The 20,231-nt window shown below is 38.7% G+C and overlaps 1 protein-coding gene across 1 annotated transcript in view; it reads right to left on the bottom strand.

Moving 5' to 3' along the window:
* TFEC (transcription factor EC) overlaps window positions 1-20,231 on the bottom strand; it is a 206,942-nt gene that overhangs the window by 110,526 nt on the left and 76,185 nt on the right. The window lies entirely within an intron of this gene.

The raw sequence follows: 20,231 nt of genomic DNA, 5'->3' as shown, positions 1-20,231 counted from the left end.
AGGAGGTTTCTTTATAATATATCAGATTGCATCCATTCCCACCCACCATGATGAATTAGGTAATTGAGTAAACAAGACTGCTAAGTGGTACAGTGGATAGAGCTTTGGACTTGGAGTCAGAAAGACCTCAGTTCAAAATCTACCTCACTTATTGCCAGTATGACCCTGGGAAGGTCACAATTTCTTTCTGCCTCAGTTTTCTCATGAGTAAAATAGGATTAATAATAATAGCATCTGGGGCAGCTAGGTGGCACAGTGGATAAAACACTGGCCCTGGATTCAGGAGGTCCTGAGTTCAAATCCAGCCTCAAACATTTGACACTTACTAGCTGCGTGACCTCGGGCAAGTCACTTAACCCTCATTGCCCCACAAAAAAAAAATTATACATAAATAAATAATGATAATAGCATCTACTTCCCAGGGTTGTTGTGAGGATCAAATGAGATGCTTCTAAAGTGCCTGGCACAAAGCAGGTGCTTAATAAACCCTTGTTTACCTATTGTCTCCTCGTTGGATTTTAAGCTCTTTGAGGGCAGGAATTGTATTTTGCCTCTTTTTGCATCCCCAGTGCTTAGTACTGGTACAGTAGATGCTTAATAAATGTTTATTGACTTGATTGTTTTAAAAAATTATAAAAACCAGTAGACTGTGAAATTGATCCCTAACAGAGTTCTCAAACTTGACCTTTGTGCATTTTCTCCTGTGCTTAATCTTTGGCTTCAACACAACCATCAATCCTTTGATGCTTTCCTGTCCTGGTTTTCCTTTCCTGTCCTTCATGTGGTTTCATGTTCTTCAGTGTTGACCCTGTCCTTATTTAGCCATGTACCCCACACTGGAATTCCTCATCCTTTGGTTGTTCTGCCATCTTCATATCCTAAATCCTACACATCCCCACCATTTGTATTTTCTGCTTCTATTCCTAAACCACTAAAGAATTTCTGAAAGTGATAGGACTTAGTCTACCACCAACTATGTGCTATTACTGGGGACTCCAACTGGTCCCTCACAGGTGAATGGCAATGTTTTTATTTTTCCCTAATTTACTCATTATTATACTCCTCATAAAAGCACTTGATAGTCTCCAATCTCCTACCTCCCCAATCCATTCCTCACACAGCTGAGAAAAAATCCGGAGTCAAGGGCTCTTCCCCCCCCCTCCCCCGACTCCCCCTTCCAGAGTCATTCAACTAACAGTCTTGGCACATAATAAATGCTTACTAAATATTTGTTTAAATATTCTAATTATTCATTTTTATTAAATATTTCATTTATATTTATTAAAATTATTAAATTTTCTTGTAAAAATAAATATTTGTTAAAGTGACAAGGTAAAGAAAAGTATCCATAAGGTAAATGGAGGTTAAGTGGATTTCAAATAGTTGAAGACCAACCCCCAAAGGATGAACTTATATATTAGTCAGCAGGGAGGTCTCTCTAGTGATATTCTGAAGGAGTGTGCCCTCAAGTCTATGCTATTTAAAGTTTTAGCAGCAATTTGGAATAAGAAGGCAGAATTATCTATAAATATCAGATGTATAGTTATACATACATATATATTCATATAAATGTATATAAATATACAAATGTACATAAACCAAATTGAAAAGGATAGTTAATACATTGGAAGACAGAATTAGGATTTTTAAAACCCTTGAGAGCCTTAAAAGATAGGGTAAATCCAACAGTGTGACATTCAACAGGAATAAATGGAAAGTCTTAACATTCAGGTCAAAAGATATACATATATGTATACATATTCATACCCCTAGGCTAAAAATTGGTTTTTAAAGCATTCCATAATATGGCAATGTATACATGTATGTGTGTCTATACATATGTAAGGCCATATATACATAAATACATATTTGTATATATGTATGTTCAGTGATTAAATATAAGATAGAAGAAATCTGGTTTAAAAGCAATTCATGGGGGGCAGCTAGGTGGCACAGTGGATAAAGCACTGGCTCTGGATTCAGGAGTACCTGAGTTCAAATCCGGCCTCAGACACTTGACACTTACTAGCTGTGTGACCCTGGGCAAGTCACTTAACCCCCATTGCCCCGCCAAAAAAAAAAAAAAGCAATTCATGGTGGGGGTGAGGGGGAACTCTGTAGTTTATTTTACCATATAAACCCAGAATAAACTAAAAATATGACTTGTAGCAAAGTTCACCTAAGTCTACGCTGCATTAACAAAAGCATAGTCTTTTGATCCTACTGGGCTGCTCAGAGCACTTCAATCAAATTTTGCTGAATTTTGAGTGCTGCCTTTTAGGAAGGGTACTGGCAAACTTGTCTGTTCATAGAAGAGGGTGACCAGCAAAGTTGTGAGCCTGGAAGCCATTTCATGTGAGAAATAGTTGCAGGAATTAGGGATATTTAACGTGGAGGAGAAAAAAAAATCTAAGTAGGTTATCACAGCTGTCATCAGATATTTGACCTCGGTCATGTGGAGGAGCCATTAAGTTTATTCTGTGTAGTTTTAGAGGGCAGAACTAGAACCGATGGGTAGAAGTTCAATTCTGATTCTCTGTGGATATAGCCGTTGAATTCTTTTTTTGTTTTTTTTACATATAAGGTATTTTATTTTTTCCGTTACATGTAAAGATCGTTCTCAACTTTTGTTTATACAAGCTTTACAATTTCAGATTTTTCTCCCTCCCTCCCCTCCCTCCCCCCCCTCCCTCCCCCTTCCCCTAGACAGCAGGTAATCTGATATAGGTTATATCTATATATCTATATATCATATACATATCCATAGATATACACACACACACACACACACACACACACACACACACATATATATATATATATATATATATACACATAATAACATGAATCCTATTTCTGCAAGTTGAATTCTTTAATGTGGTCACCATTGGCTACTCTTGGGTCCATGGTTAATGTCTTCTAGGAGTAATCAACTATCTCAATCCACAGCTCACAAGCCTCTGAGCCAGAATAAAGCACATAATAACTGAAAAGAATACTTCCTCTTAAAGAAAACGCAAGAACTAAGAGTTCAATCCAACAGCAAGCACTAATATTATTGCTTCAGGAATTCCTGGAGCAGTAAGCAACCAGGAGCCAATCACCTCTGTCCCAGCATAGCAGGAAGTGAGGGGGAGAACTCACCTCCCCTTGCTGCTTCTACAAGAGGTTGTAAGGGTAGAGAAAGCAAGACTGGGCACCCATTTCCTTCTTTCTTTTTTCTCTCCCTCTAGTTTTTCCTCCCCAGCATACAGCTCAAGTCTCAGTCCCAATGCAACATAGGCATTCACCTTTCAAAATGGGCACTAATTATTTCAAATTTCAAAATGAGTTAACGGACAGGCTTTGGGGAGATGTAGTTCTGAAATTCCCAGACCTCTTATTTAAGAAAGTAATTTCCAATAATTATAGTAATACTGTACAATGATGGTACAGGCTGTCCCATACAATAGTGAACTCCCTATCACTAGAAAATCTTTAAACAAAATCTGGATTGTCATCTATTGAGGTTATTTCAAAAGGATTTTCTGCTTGGAATGGGGAAACTGGACTTAGTAACCTCTACAGCCTCTTTGAAGGCAAAATGTTTGTATAATGTTCTTATATCTAGCATAAGATCCAAAGATTCAAGGAACATCGCATGCAACTAATGAATGAATTACAGTTGTAGACCTCTAAATCAGAGTCAGGACATGTATTTGAAATTTACCTAAGTCATCCATGTTAATAAAAGAGCCCCAGGCCCAAAAAGAGAGACCCTAAGTGAAAGTCTCACCCCAGACTACAAAAGTATTTATTTTCTGGGAAGAAGAATTTGGAAGGGAAAGCCTGTAAGAGCGCAGAAAGGGAATGAGAGCCCAGCTACCCAAAGGGCAGTGGGAAAAGATAATGTAGTTTCTAGAGGCTTTCGGTCTGGGGGAGGGAGGAGATTAAGGGAGAAAACATCTGTAGACACAATGAGAAAATCCAGAGGAAGGTCTTGTGTCTGCACTTGCTGTGTAAGGTTGTCCCTTAAACTGGTCAAAGCTGGGTTGTATGGTTTCTGACTGTGAAAGGCATCTCCAAATTTGGCTAGAGTTCACTTTCACTGGTATGTCAAGTAATTTGGGGCTTCAGAAGCCTTTCTGAATAGCTAGTTGTTGTGTAACTCTGACAAGTATGAGACCATGTTAACATCCAAGACAACAGTGTCAACTTAAATAGAAACAAGGGTCACTAAATCATAGATATAGATATAATAGATATACATATATAAATATGTATGCATATATATGTATATACACACATACACATATATGACACACACATGCACATACATATATGTATTTATAGGCATATTGACTTATAAATCCACAAATTAACATTATATTTGTTCTGTTGCATTTTTTTTTTAAGTGAGGCAATGTAAAAGTTACTCCTCTTAAAGTGCAGTTAATAAGGCAAACTTCACAAATTAAGTCAGCATGGTCTAAAGGGGGAAATTTCAGATTATCTTCCTGTTGGTGTCTTTCGAAATCTATCAAAGCTGTTCAGGAAGCATCCCCTATCCCCTAATTATCTGTCTCACTGTCATATAGCCTTATAGAATTCACAGTTCCTTAAGAGACACACAAACATGGAGAAAAGTTATAAAGTGAATTTGCATTTTTATGTTTATAAATTTTTTTTAATTAATTATTTTTTTGTGGGGCAATGAGGGTTAAGTGACTTGCCCAAGGTCACACAGCTAGTAAGTGTCAAGTGTCTGAGGTCAGATTTGAACTCAGGTCATTCTGAATCCAGGGCCACCTAGCTGCCCCCTGCATTTTTATGTTTAAAAGAGGATGCTGGGGCAGCTAGGTGGCGCAGTGGATAAAGCACTGGCCTTGGATTCAGGAGGACCTGAGTTCAAATCCAGCCTCAGACACTTGACACTTAACTAGCTGTGTGACCCTGGGCAAGTCACTTAACCCTCATTGCCCTGTAAAAACAAAAACAAAAAAAAAATAAAAGAGGATGCTAATTAAACCAAATCATTCTCTAATTGGTGAGATTTCAAGCAAAGTAAAATTAGAATTCTGATCATTTGATTGTGGTATATCCTACATTAGAAGAAGGAACCACCATCTATGTTGTTCCTTGCCTGGTAGTTTGTCTCTCTGTCAGTTCAGTTGTTTCTGTTTTTCACAGCTTCTATCATTCTGCTACTTTTGAACACAGTTTCAGTCAAATATCTCATTTCTTTCCCTCTGTGGTTCCCATGGCAGGGACAGGGGTAGGAGGTGGGGGTAGGAAAGTCTCTTTGGGGAGCAGAAGTGTTGACTGGGGAGGGGAAAGGACAAGGGCTGCAATTGTGGTTACAGGTCATTTTCAAATTAAGGGACATTATTATGTGTTAATGAGCATTAATAGTTGTAATGAAGGCAAACCATAAAATAATAGAACTGTAGTACAAGAGCTGAACGGAGACCCTATCTTAAAGAACCAAATTATTAACTTTCACAGTAGAAACGCCCTTTCATTACTTGCTATCCTCATTGTTTTTCTGCTAACATTATCTGGCCTTTAGTTTAGCCCCACCATATAGGATGTTTTCTTTTCTTTATTTTTTTTCTTTAACGTCGTTGCACCAAAATTACGTGGGGCATAATACACTTAAAAAAATTATCCCAATTTCAGTTCTATACAATATAATTTGGTTCTAATTTAAAAGTCAGTTGGAAAGAAGAGGAATGTGAACAAAAATACCTTTTATCTATTGATGAGGGTCAGCATGAGTCTTTAGCTCCTACATCCTATTTGTAATTCTCATTAGAATGATGGGAACTTGGGCATGACATGAGATAAATAAGTCTCAGACTTACAACCTCAATTATACATCTGGGCTGCTTTAAGAACTAATAGCATAGATTTTCCCCGAAGTTTAATGTAAACATTGCCTAGATTTATTTTGAGAGAAATGGCCATGTTCTATCAGAGAATAGATTGCCAAATATATGTACTTTTGTTGTTAAAACTTGAATCTTTTTACCCTTAACTCAAACTGTCTTGACTGCTCATGTTTATGCAAAATAGAATTTTTGGAGGAAAAAAGAGAGCTACTGTAACATCAGAGGAAATCATCAAAGAACCAGTGGCAACATCTTAAGGCTTTTATCAAAGTAGTGAGGGAATGCATTAAAGCAACAATATCTGAGACTTACATGTGATGGGACTACCAAATGGAATAGTATGTCTTATGAGTATATGAGGATAGGATGATTTTTCAGTAAGAGAACAAGTTATTCTCAAGGTACTATGCTGGGCTGTGATTGCTCCCACCCCTCCAAGTTAGAGAATGCTATTCTCACTTAGCAATCAAAAAAACAAACAAAAAAACCCCCTCACTATTTAAATAATAATACATAGTTCATCCTTAAGAAACAGGACCCCCCCCCAATTTGTTTTTACTGTCTGTTTACACAATGAAGGAAATAACCATAATATAAACAATATAATATAATATAAATATAAATATATAGGAGAGCCATAATATAAAGGAGAGCCAAACCCTCATTAATTATAATGGCCAATTTCAGACTTGGAGAATCAGTTATTAAAAGGGTGGCACAGATGCTGGTACAGTCTAAAGAGGTCTGGATTTGAAGGCCTGGGTTTGAATTCTGGCTCTGCTGCTTATTCACAGAAACCTCTCTGGGGCTCAGTTTCCTTATTTGCAAAATAAGGGGATTTAAATTGATGACCACTGAGGTCCCTACATTCATATCATCTCCATTAATCCAGTAGAACCGTGGAGGATTGTTTAGGTGAAATGGAATAAATGTTGTCAGACAGTCAGATGGTTGTGCTCTTGTGTCTTTCTTTGTTAGAAATCAGACAAATGGACTAGCCTTTAGTAATTGCTTACTATGTTCTAGGCACTGAAGATACAAAGAAAAAAGTAAAATAGACCCTGCCCTCAAGGGGCTTATAGGGGAAAACAGATATGTTCAGATACTGATATGTTCAGTTGTTTTCAAGTTGAATCCAACTCTTGACCCCATTTGGGATTTTCTTGGCAAAGATATTGAAGCAGTTTTCCATTTTCTTCTCCAGCTCATTTTTCAAATGTGGAAACTGAGGTAAACAGGGTTAAGTGACTTGCCCAGGGTCACACAGTATCTAAAGTCAGATTTGAATTTAGGAAGAGGAGTCTTCCTTACTCCAGGCCCTGCACTGAGACACTTAGCAGCCCATACCTTGATCTAGTTATATATACAAAAGAAATACAAGTAATGTTGCCTGGGGGAATGCAAAATCAAGGGGATTACAAAAGGCTTAATGTATGTGGTGGGGCTTCAGTTGAATCTTGAGGGAGACTAAGGATTATAAGGGAGGGTTCAACGTGATTTATGGAGGGCATAGGGTGAAATGATTGTGGTTTAAAACCAAGTCATCAATAAAGCTTTAAAATTCTGTCAGTAAATGACACCCTTAAATATTTACCATTAAACATTTTGCTGAAGAATAAAAGTTTACCAAAAAATAAGTATGTGATGTGCTTCAAGAGCTGAATATTTCAACCCCACTGAGTCCTGATATCCAACCTGTGATCAAAAAAATACCTGCTTCTATTTATCAAAATGTGTTCCACATAAACGACTACTCAGCCAGAAAGAGAGCCAGTGTTAAATACGATTATATATTAACATCAAACCGCCCGATAAACTGGGCGGGTTGGGGGGTGGAGAGGATGGTAAGAAAAAAGAATCCACATGAAAACCCACCATCAGCCACCCTACTAAGTGTCTATTACTACGTGGTTCTTCAGTACTCCCAGGAGATCTTGTATTAAAGACACTCCTTCAGACATCCAGCAGACAGCATGATACTATCCTCAATGCATTTACTTATACACCCACAACACTAAAGAAAGAATATCAACTTCTATGAATATTCACTGTGCTTTTGTTCATTAGAAAGAAGACGAATAACCAGCGACTATTTAGGTTGACACCAACTGTTCACCCTTTCTTTCCATTGGAAAAAAATCACAGCACTCTTGAAAGAAAGACTGATCTAGGGACAATGCAGGCCCGCATTATGCAAGTCTCCACACCTCAGTCCTGACCTCCAATGCCACTGTTGTGCAATTGTTGGGGCTCTCCTATCTCCGAGACAATACCTGTACCTGTCAGACTCAGTGCAGTCATTCTCTTAGGAATAAAAATCTCTAAATCCATTTCACATGGCCCTGACGGCAGATTCGCAATCTAAGCCTCATAAAGGGAAAGCATACAAAGCTTTTACTAAAACGTTTTGAACCCAGGCCTCTGAAGATGAAACTACAGAAGCAACTTGCCCCAAAGAAGAAGGAAATAGCCCAGTGGAATTCATTAGTTACTCAGATCTTCTGAAACTTATGCCCTCCATAGTGTAAGTAATATGGATTTTATTCAAGTATGTTTAAATTGTCTCTCATGTTAAATTACTTTGAGTTTTTGGCAAAATAATAAACTTTAAATAGCAAGGACCATAGAGATAAGTATGGGATCTATGATTTCATTGATTATGGGAATTATCATATGAAGAAACTCCCTTTCCTAATGCAGGTTGACACCTTTCCCTGCAATTTATAGTCTTAGAAAATTAGGTTAGAGGTTAAGTGACTCGCCTGGGGCCACGCAGTCAACTCAGGTATGGGACTTGAACCTGTTAGAGCTAAAATTCTAGCTAGTCTGTCTAAAATATCTAATGAGTGGTCACCAATAAATTATAAGCTTTAGCAAGAGTTAGACTTTTAAGCATTTATTAAGGAAAATAAGAATTTGGTAAAGAGAGAGAGAAAGGCCTACATTCATCTATCTATTAAAGGGAGAGCACATTTCTAGTAACACTCTCTGCCAGAGTCCCCAGGAAAAAGCCCCAGTCAGAGCGCCAGGCTCCTCCCTTCTTCCTCCCACAAGCAGACGTCACTTCCTGACGCCAAAGAAAAGACTCCTGGTCTTGCCCTCAAAGACCTTCACTTCATGGCAGAGCTTTTCTACAGCAAGTCTCCAGTAGGTGGCGTCATTCCAATCGGTACAAACCCAGGTTTTCCTGGCTCTGAGGCCAGCTCCCTGCTTCCTAAGCCAAGGCTGCCTCTGAACAGCAAGAAATTCTTTCACATTCTAGGTACAAATCCAAGTTTTCCTTTCTCTTGGGAAGGTTGTAAATCCAAAGTCAATTTTTGTAGCACATCATCACGATATCATGCTTTGATTTTCATTTTTATATATGTGTAACTTTTTGTCTTTTTTTTTGGTTTTTTGGGGTTTTTTTGTTTTTTTTTGCGGGGCAAGGGGGGTTAAGTGACTTGCCCAGGGTCACACAGCTAGTAAGTATCAAGTGTCTGAGGCCGGATTTGAACTCAGGTACTCCTGAATCCAGGGCCGGTGCTTTATCCACTGCGCCACCTAGCTGCCCCTATGTGTAACTTTTAAAAAAAACCTCCAGGTCATAATATTAAGGAGAGCCAACTCTTATGACATCCATTTCCGCTGTCTGCCTCCTTTGTCACACAGTAGGGGTCACTTAGAATGAGGCTACCTTCAGGATGCCAAACTGAGATTCTCTCTCTCTTTTTTTTTAAAGATAGTTTTTTGTGTTTTGTTTTGTTTTGTTTTGTTTCTTGTTTTGTTTGTTTGTTGTTATTTGTTTTGGTTTTTTGCAGGGCAATGGAGGTTAGGTGACTTGCCCTGGGTCACACAGCTAGTAAGTGTCAAGTGTCTGAGGTCAGATTTGAACTCAGGTTTTCCTGAATCCAGGGCCAGTGCTTTATCCACTGTGCCACCTAGCTGCCCCTTGATTAACATTTTAGATCCTGCCACTGATCCTCCCTCCCTTGCGGTTCTTCATCAATAACCAGCTTTGACCTATTCCTTTTCTCCTATATCATCACCCTTCTGGTTTCCTTTGGGGCCAGACCAGTCAGTCTATAGTTCCCATGGCCAGTCACTTCAACCTTTTGCTCACCAGCACCCCATAATCTCATAATGTTGGTCTTGCCTTTCTTCCTGCTCTGTTTATCTTCATCCTGGTATAACCACCACCATAATAGGAGAAAGCCATTCACTGATAGGAAGCACTTCTTATAAACCCATGTCACTTCACTTCACGTGAGCCTTCACTAATGCCTGGTAAGCCTAACTAGTGTAATTAACGTAAGCTTTGTGAGGGGAGTTGTGTGCTTCATTTTTGCACCTCTGCATACTCAGTGCCTGGAACAAGACAGGCACCCAAGAAAATTCTTCTCGATTGATTGATTTTATGCAACTCTTAGGGTCTTCTTGTCATTTTCCCCAAAGCAACTCTCATGAATCTTTCCCATTCTCTTTAGTCCTAGACTCCTAAGCTCTCAGGGAAAAAAAAAACCACACAACTCATTTCATATAATAGGATCAAAGACATCTAGGTTTTTTTCTCCACAATTCAGAAGCTATATGTTTTCTCCCATCACCTCCTGTGTACCCCCTGGTATTTCAAAGGAAGAAGTGGCTCTGCTCCTTGAAAACTTTAACCCTTTTCCTGTCTGCCTGCTGAGGTAGCAAGGTAGAGTGGACAGAGGTTGGGATGGTAATTTGGAAGACCTGGCTTGGACTCCAAGGCTCTGGTACTAACTATGTGACCACAGGCAAGTCATTTAATTTCTCTTAGACTCAGTTTTTTCGTCTGCAAAATAGAATAATAATACCTATAGAACATACTCGCAGGTTTGAGGCTCAAACGAGAATATCTGTAGTGTGTGATATAATATTAGTGTGATACTGGTTCTAATTATTATCCCTTTCACTTTTCCACAGGACATTGTCCATAAATCTTCCTCTCTCTTTCATCTTTAATCTTTCCTTCTTCTCTGCATCCTTCACTGTATGAACAAAGATCTTCCCAATTCTTTGAAAAAGAAATACTTTTCTTATCTCTGCGCTACCTTTAAGCAATCATATCTCACTTTCTCTGCCAACTTTTTGAGAAAAGTATTCTATATTTGGGCAGCTGGGTGGCTCAGTGGATAGATTGCTGGGCCTGGAAGTCAGGAAGACTTGAGTTCAAGTCCTACCTCAGATACTAGCTGTATGACCCTGGGCAACTCACTTAACCCTGTTTGCTTCACTTTCCTCGTCTGTAAAATGAACTGGAGAAGGAAATAGCAAACCGCTCCAGTATCTATGCCAAGAAAACCACAAATGGGGTTACAGAAGAGTCAGACACAACTGAAACAACTCAACAACAAAATTCTACATTTGTCACAAGTTTCTTAGTGGCCATACTCCAAATCATGCAGGCTCACAACTTAAGTGTCATCCTCAATTCCTCATTCTTTCCCATTTCCCATATCTAATCTGTTTTCAAAACCTGTTGATTCTATCTTCCTGACATTTCTTTTTTTTTTTTTTTTGGTGAGGCAATTGGGGTTAAGTGACTTGCCCAGGGTCACACAGCTAGTAATTGTTAAGTGTCTGAGGCCAGATTTGAACTCAGGTCCTCCTGAATCCAGGGCCGGTGCTTTATCCACTGCGCCACCTAGCAGCGCCCCCTGACATTTCTTACATACTTTCCCTTCTGCCTTCTGAAACTGCTTCCACCCGGGTGCAGGCCCACATCACTTCATGCTTAGAGGACTAAAATCACCTTGTATTTGGTCTTCCTGCCTCAAGTCTCCCCCACTCCAGTCATCCGCCACTCTATTGTCAAAATGATTTTCCTAAATCCCAACCCACTGTCCCTCACTCAATAAACTCCAATGACACTGTATAATCTGTAGGATCGAATACAATGTCCCCAGCTGGGCATTCAGAACCCTTTGTCTTTACACTTTATTACCTTATGAGTACTCTTCAACAAGTGGCACTGGCCTCCTTGCTATTATTCCCACAAGACTTGCCCAAGGTCAAGCAGGTAGTGTTGTAAAAATGATAGATTTGAAGACAATTACAAAGTCTTTATGTGCTTCCAGTAACTCCCTAGAATTGATCTACAAAATAATAGATGAATTAAGATTTGCATTGGGGGAGAGTTCCCTTCCCTAGGTCATCTTTGGACTCCACCCTCTCTCTACCAGTCTTATCCTGGATAAACCAGTTTCTAGGTCCTTCTAATGCTACCTCTGGAAGACCCCTTACATTCATCTGTTCCTTTCAGTTCCCACTGCCAGGATTGTAGTATAAGGCCTTATTACCTTTTGTCAAAACTAGGAGCCTATTTTAATAGCCTCCTAATTGATCTCCCCACCTCAAATCTCTCTCCTTCCAAGGATTCCTACACACTGGTGCCAAATTAATCTTCGTAACACAAAGATCTGATCAGGTCACTCACTCTTTTCATCAAAACTTTGCCATTATTCTCTACTGTATACTCAATCAAGCCCAAATTTTTAAGGAAGACTCTTTCTAGCTTTAAAAGATTTTTCTGGGGCAGCTAGATGGCGCAGTGGTTAAAGTACTGGCCCTGGATTCAGGAGTACCTGAGTTCAAATCCAGCCTCAGACACTTGACACTTAACCCCCTATTGCCTGCAAAAAAAAAAAAAAAAAGATTTTTCCAATATCTTCCCATGTTAAACCTCTTTATGAACCGTACGCCCCAGCCAAAACTAAACTATTTCCCATTCCCCACGCATGCCTCAGGTTTTCCCGCCCCTTAGCCTTTGTGAATGCTATCCTTGTCCTGGAATTCCCTCCTCTGTGGAATCCTACATATCCTTCTATTTCCCCCTCAAAGACTAACTCTCCCGTAAAGTTTTCCCAGGATTCCTAAAGCTGGAAATGATCTCTTCTTCCCCTGAACTATTGTTGCACCTTGCGTATCTATTAGGTATTTATCATGTTCCATTTTATTAAACTTATTTGTGTTTTTCTTATTGTGTGTATATACAAACACATTCTGCCAAAAAAAAATTAAACTGTTAAAAATGTTATAAAGATAAGTACATGTGATTTTTTTTTTCTAAAAACATACAATTCTTGATGTAGGAGTGAATTCATAGATAGTACAAAAGGTAAAAAGGGATTAAATATTGCAATATCTTAATTGGAAAGTCCTATAGTACCTAACATAATGGTTTATATCAAGTAGACACTTAGTATTTGTTTAATTAAATTAATTTTTTTCATAGAACATTATGTTATGGGATCATTAGTTAAGACAATTGAGGCCTAAAGAGGTTACTTGACTTGTCCAAGATCACACAGCAAGAGAGTAGCAGAGCTAAAACTGGCATTTCAATGTCTTCACTTTCAATCAAGGAAATTTTCCATTATAACATACTTAGATGAGCTCATCTTACAGATGAAACTCCTTTACACCAAGATCCTCTTGATACTTAATTAACCAAAACCCCTTGAACTACTCTAGAGTGAACTTACATGCAAATTGAATTCTCTTCCTCAAGAAAGAGTCCCATAGTCTTAAGTGTTAAGACTTTACATCAGAAAGACCCACATTTGACATCTGCCCTGCATACTTACTAGCTGTGTGACCCTAGGCAAGTTTGCTCATCTGTAAAATGGATATAATAATAGCACCTACCTCACAGTATTATTGTGGGGATTAAATTAGTTAGCCTATGTAAAATACTCTGCAACCCTTAAAGCACAATGTAAAAGGACTGATAATTTTGTCACTCTGGGTATTCTTTTTTTTTTCCCCTTACTGCAAAGAGCAAGCCCTCTTCATCTCTTTAGACCATCTTCATGGTTGCTATGGCTAAAGAAAAATATATCTCCTGTTGCTAACCTTTTGATGATGAGCTTTTCCAAAGTACTATCAGTCAATAAACATTTATTAAGCACCAGGCATTGTGCTAAGCTAAGGCTCATCATTGGATGTTAGCCATCAGCCATTGCAGACTTATTTATTTATTTTTGTGAGGCAATTGGGGTTAAGTGACTTGTCCAGGGTCACACAGCTAGTGAGTGTCAAGCATCTGAAGCTGGATTTGAACTCAGGTCCTCCTGACTCCAGGGCTGGTGCTCTATCCACTGTGCCACCTAGCTGCCCCTCATTGCAGACTTATAATAGAAACCTTTCCATTCAGAGCTTGTATTCCATTGGTAGCGTAACTTCTGACAACCCAGAGTCACAATGAGGCAATGGAATAGGATTTTAAGTGGAAGTCTTACCATACATCTTATATTAATAGATCCAGTCACTTTAACTTTCATAAATTTACTCTATGTGGCACCGCAGATAAGAGTGTTGGAACTGGAATCAAGAAGACCCATCTTTCTGAGTTTGAATCTGGCCTCAGACATTTACTAGCTGTGTGACCCTTGGCAAGTCATTTAATTCTGTTTGCCTCAGTTTCCTCATCTGTACAATACATTAGAGAAGGAAATGGCAAACTACTCTAGTATCTCTGCCAAGAAAACCCCAAAATGGGGTCATAAAAAAAGAGTCAGACACGACTGAAAATAACCAAGCAACAACAACAAATGTATGTTCCTATGGATACTCATGGAGTAGGCTGTTTATTTTTGCTTACCCTTGGAAGATCAATAAAAAATAGTGGCTAAATCTTTTTTGGGGGGGGTGTGTGTGTTAACCATTTTATTGCCCAAGAAAAATTGGAAAGTGGGAAGGAGGAAGACAGAAAGATTAAAAGGATATTGGAATGTCAAAAAGTTACATATGCTACCTCTAGCATCCCATACTCATTGTATTTTTGTTTTGTTTTGTTTTTTGTTTTATGTGGGGCAATGGGGGTTAAGTGACTTGCCCAGGGTCACACAGCTAGTAAGTGTCAAGTGTCTGAGGCTGGATTTGAATTCAGGTCCTCCTGAATCCAGGGCCGGTGCTTTATCCACTGCGCTACCTAGCTGCCCCCATACTCATTGTAGATGTCTACAGTATGGAGCTTTGGAGAGTCAGAAAGCAGGGACTGGATTCTGAAAGGAGGTAACATACTACAATGGAAAGAATATTGGTCCTGGAGTAAGAAGACCTGAGTCAAATGCTGCCCTTGGTACTTACAACCTGTGTCAGTTTAGGAAAGTTACAACTTCCCTGGGCCTATAGATGAATTTCCTTGTCTATAAAAGGAGGGGTTGGACTAGATCTGGCACCTTTTACTGTTGCCAAATTTTTCTTGACCCCCACATTCTGTTACATGACCCCATGTGAGGTTGAAACTCACAGTTTAAGAAGCTGAGATCTAGAGAACCTAAGGGCCTCTGTATCCTTTCATGAGGTAGGTTTTGGTAAACTCTAAGGTTATATAGTTTCTATATAAGGTTATAACTTGTAAGGTTATCAGTGTATACATAAAATTAATTTCTAGGTATCAAATCCATATTCCATTCACTTATAATTTAATTTCATAGATTCAATAACTTGATTTCTTGCTGATTTTCATCATAGGTCTGCTAATATTTCCCTTTAATCTCATTATTTAAAGGAACAATGAGTTAGCTATTTTACAAAGGATGCTTCATGAAGTCTTAAGTGTCTAATCTGTTTTGCAAATTTAGATTTCTCTATTTCGAGTTTTAAGCTGGAACACAGCTGCACTGTCAGGGAACATTTATCACTATACTTTTTTCCTTAAGAAACAAATATTAAACAGAGATTTTGTTTTGTTTGTTTGGGGGGTTTATTTTATTTTATTTTTATTTTATTTTTTAGTTAGCTGGGTTTAAGTACCTTCTTTTTTTTGTTTGTTTGTTTTGTTTGTTTTTGTGGGGCAATGGGGGTTGAGTGACTTGCCCAGGGTCACACAGCTAGTAAGTGTCAAGTGTCTGAGGCCGGATTTGAACCCTGGTCCTCCTGAATCCAGGGTGGGTACTTTATCCACTGTGCCACCTAGCTGCCCCTGGGGGTTTATTTTAGTAGAATGGTGACAGGATCAAACCTAAGATACCTGAAAGGGATATGTACAATGAGAGGGAGACCAGTGGTTAATCAACAATATTTCCCCTTCATTCTCTGGTGAGTTCCCACTATTCCCAGAGACTTTTATAGTCCTACAGTCATATTGTGAGTCCTCAGAGATCTGTATAGTTATCTCAGATTTAAAAGGTCACCCTCCCTACAAGTGGGGAAAGAAACTGGGGACACTGATGAATCAGTCCCTCTCCTCTATATCAACACAGTCCATATTCACATTACCAGTGAAGGGCAATGTCTAAATTTTCTCCTCATTATGGTTTTATGCCCGTTTGCAATCTGATTCTGGTTGCTACATATCCAAGATTGAAATTACCCTTGGCTTGTGGTCCACAACCCAATATCTGCTACCTTTACATGGCATCTTCCCCCTTCCTCCATTGCCATTACAATTCTTCTCCTGCTATTATTGCCTCAGTGTTACAGCTACTTACAATGTATTGGCTCAAGGCAGGCTGACAAGCCTAGGGACTAGTCAACACATTTCCTGTTCTTTTTGCAAGGCCTATATCTACTCCTGGCTAACATGTAAAGTCTTCCTTATCCATGTGTAAGAACCTTCCTAACAGAAGGTATCCAACTCTTTCTCTTAAACAAATTAAGAATGTTTAATTCCACTCATCTCTTCCCTACCTCAAGGGGCAGACAGTGTGTCCCCAACATGGTGACTATTCCTGTTTAGTCTTTTTGAGGCTAGGGAAAACCATGATTCTTTCTATTTGCATTTCCATTCTGTCATCAGCACCACAATGCCCCTTTACAGCTCCAGATAATGTACACTATCCTGAAGTTCTAAGAAGTTGTGTAAATAGTTCTAGGAACACAAGAAAGGGACAGGACAGACAACCAATATCGGGAATATTGTTACAACAGTGAATGTTCCTCTCCCCATTATATTCTTCTCCTAGGTTTGTTTTTTTTTTTTAAAGGGAAATTCCTACGAATGGTGGTTCATACAAAGAGATAGTCTCTTCCTTCCCCAGTTAGAACCATGCAATCTCTTTTGACGTCTGATTTCTTATCTAGTATTCTTTCTTCAATATACTATGATCACTCTGAAAAAGAAAATGATACATGCTTCACTGAAAGGACTATTTTGGGGTGAGTAGGAGCCAGTTATCCACGTTGTGATAATAACCAGAAAGATCTAGCTTCAGAAACCACCTTTGACACATGGCTGGGTAATCATGAACACACCATTTAACTTAACCTCGCTCCCCGCTCCCACCTTTAAAAATAATATCCACTATTATGCCCAAAGGGCAATAAAGCTGTGCATACCCTTTGACCCAGCAATTCCACTTTTAGGTCTTTTGCCCAAAGAAATCATGGAAGGGAGAAAGGGACCCACATGTACAAAAATATTTATAGCTGCTCTTTATGTGGTAGCAAGGAATTGGAAGTTGAGGGGGTGCCCATCAATTGGGGAATGGCTGGACAAGTTGTGGTATATGAATACAATGGAATACTATTGTGCTGTAAGAAATGATGAGCAGGAAGAGTTCAGAGAAACCTGGAGGGTCTTACGTGAGCTGATGATGAGTGAGATGAGCAGAACCAGAAGAACATTGTACACAGTATCATCAACATTGAGTGTTGACCTACTATATTCTTCTCACCAATGCAATGGTACAGAAGAGTTCCAGGGAACTCATGATAGAAGAGGATCTCCAAATCCAAGAAAAAAAAAAGAAAGAAAGAACTGTGGAGTATAGATGCTGATTGAACAATATTATTTCTTTTGTTTTGGGTGCTGTTGGGTTTTTTTTTTTTTCTATTTTGAGGTTTTGCATCACTGCTCTGATTTTTTCTCTTGTAACAGGATTAATACAGAAATAGGATTAATGTTATTATGTGTATATATATATGTGTGTGTGTATATATCTATATCTATATGTATATGTATAGAGATATATAGACATAACCTATATCAGATTGCCTGCTGTCTAGGGGAGGGGGGGAGGGAGGGGAGGGAGGGAGAAAAGTCTGAAATTGTAAAGCTTGTATGGGCAAAGGTTGGGAACTATCTTTACATGTAACGGAAAAAATAAAATACCTTATACATTTAAAAAAAATAATAATAATATCCACTGATATCCAAAGCATGTGATATCATTCACTTTACAGGGTTGTTGTGATGATTCAATTAGACAGCACCTTGCAGGCTTGTGCCATACAAATGTATTATTATGACTATGATTATCTTATTGGATCTTCACAGCACCCCCAAAAGTGTTGTTATTATCCCCACTTTAATGATGAGAAAACTGTTTCAGAGGAAGGCTGACCCAAAGTCAACACCACTTGCTGTTGTCATTCAGTTGCCCCTGACTCTTTCTGATGCCATTTTGTGGTTTTCTTGGCAAAGATACTGCAGTGGTTTGTCATTGCCTTCTCCAGATAAAGAAACAAAGGGAAATAGGGTGAAGTGACTTGCCCAGGGTCACATAGCTAACATATGTCTGAGGTCAGATTTGAACTCAGAAAGGGGAGTCTTTTTGACTTCAGACCTTGCACTCTATCCATTGTGCTATCTAGTTGCACATCTAGGGCCACACAGCTAGTAAGTGCTAGAGGCTGGTTTCAAACTCTGGTCTTCTGAACTCCTTGCCTGAGCTCTAAGTCACAGTCCCAACCTAACTGCCACACTCTGCCACCTAGTGACGAGAGTTTAGACACTTTGCTAGGCATCTTTCAGTTTCATGTTTTCCATAGCACCTAGCAAAGTGTCTAAATTTTAGGTAAATACTTGTTCATTTTCTTTCTTGTGCCTTCTCCAGAGACTCAGAGGGATTAATTTGTCAGAGGAACATAAAAATCCACCCATAGAACCCGCCTAATAGTTTGACAAATCAATTTTTTTAATAGTTACTATCTAATTCTATGAGCAAGGATGTAAATATGTAAATGTTTTCAAAACTTGAAAAACAAAAATATTTAAGCAGAATCAGGGGTGAAAGATATATATATTTTCCCCTAATAATTATAATAATTGAAACCAGTGACTATTCAGATAATGGTGAAGCTCAAATAGCATATAAATTGTCCTGATACACATCTCTCATCTTTGGCAAAAATGGAAAGACATCCCTTCCAGGAATACAAAAATTAAATTTAAAATAATTTTAGCTTTATATTTGAAGTTGTACATGCAATAGGAATGCCACAGTTTGGAACCAACAGTATAGACAAGCTTATTATTTAAATATGATTTTTTTCTTCTTAATGCTATTTCATCTTTAATTTAACCCTTTCACCACTTTGTAGACTAAATCAAGCAAGATGGCAAGATGAGTTGAAGACATCAAAGAGAAATATAAATCTGAATGACCTAATGTGAATAGGGGATTGGAATGTTTCCTGATATTCTGTTATAACAACTTTATAATAAAGTAATCTTCCAATTTGTATTTATTAGACAGAGACTTTCCCTGTGAAGTATATACGATTGGAATATCAGAGGACAGTAATTAAAAAATTTACACTATAATTGCAATTTAATTTCTAACATTAAATGCATATTACATATAAACTATCAACTTTATGTTATAAAATAATGTTCATATAGTATGTTACATATACGTGTGTGTGTGTGTGTGTGTGTGTGAGAGAAGCAATTGGGGTTAAGTGACTTGCCCAGGGTCACACAGTTAGTAAATGTCTGGGGCCAGATTTGAATTCAAGTCTCCCTGATTCCAGGCCCAGCACTCTATCCAATGAGCCACCCAGCTGGGTTCCATATATGCAAGTCTATGCATGTATGTAGATATATTTACACTGAAATAGACATATATACATGTGTATATATACACACATATGTGAGTGTGTGCCTATATATATCACATGAACATATCTGCACTTACTCAAAATATGGACTCAAATTTCCATTTGTATGGGGAATTCCACCACCACCATCTTCAGTACAGGAAATACCTTTTCTACAATTTAAAGTCTTAGTTGCCTCCAATACTGAAAAGTTAAATGACTTGTCTAGGGTGACACAGCCAGTATGGATTTGAGAAAGGCCTCAAGGATGTGTGAGAAAAGAATGGGTTTTGGAAAGCCCAAAGGCCCAGCTTGAGGGGATTGATTGGATTGACTGACTTCACTGATTAACTCACTTAAAGGTAATTCAATTAAAACCACTGCCTGGGCCTCAAGAGGGTATGTTCTCCCGAGGGTGTGAACTCTGACCTCAACACAGGACCACCCTCAAATCCGGTGAACCAATGGATTTGGGTGATGCTAGCCAATTAGCTTGAAGCAGTGTGTAAGGACTGTCTTTCCTCCTGATGCAGAGAAAGCTTCCACTCTTAGTTTCGCTCTCAGACAGGTTCATGGTAGAGGACCTGG

Source organism: Dromiciops gliroides, chromosome 5, assembly GCF_019393635.1.
Source record: "Dromiciops gliroides isolate mDroGli1 chromosome 5, mDroGli1.pri, whole genome shotgun sequence".
NCBI classification, from domain to species: domain Eukaryota; kingdom Metazoa; phylum Chordata; class Mammalia; order Microbiotheria; family Microbiotheriidae; genus Dromiciops; species Dromiciops gliroides.
Note: the sequence above shows the minus strand (reverse complement) of the source record. Positions and strands in the feature narration are given on the sequence as shown.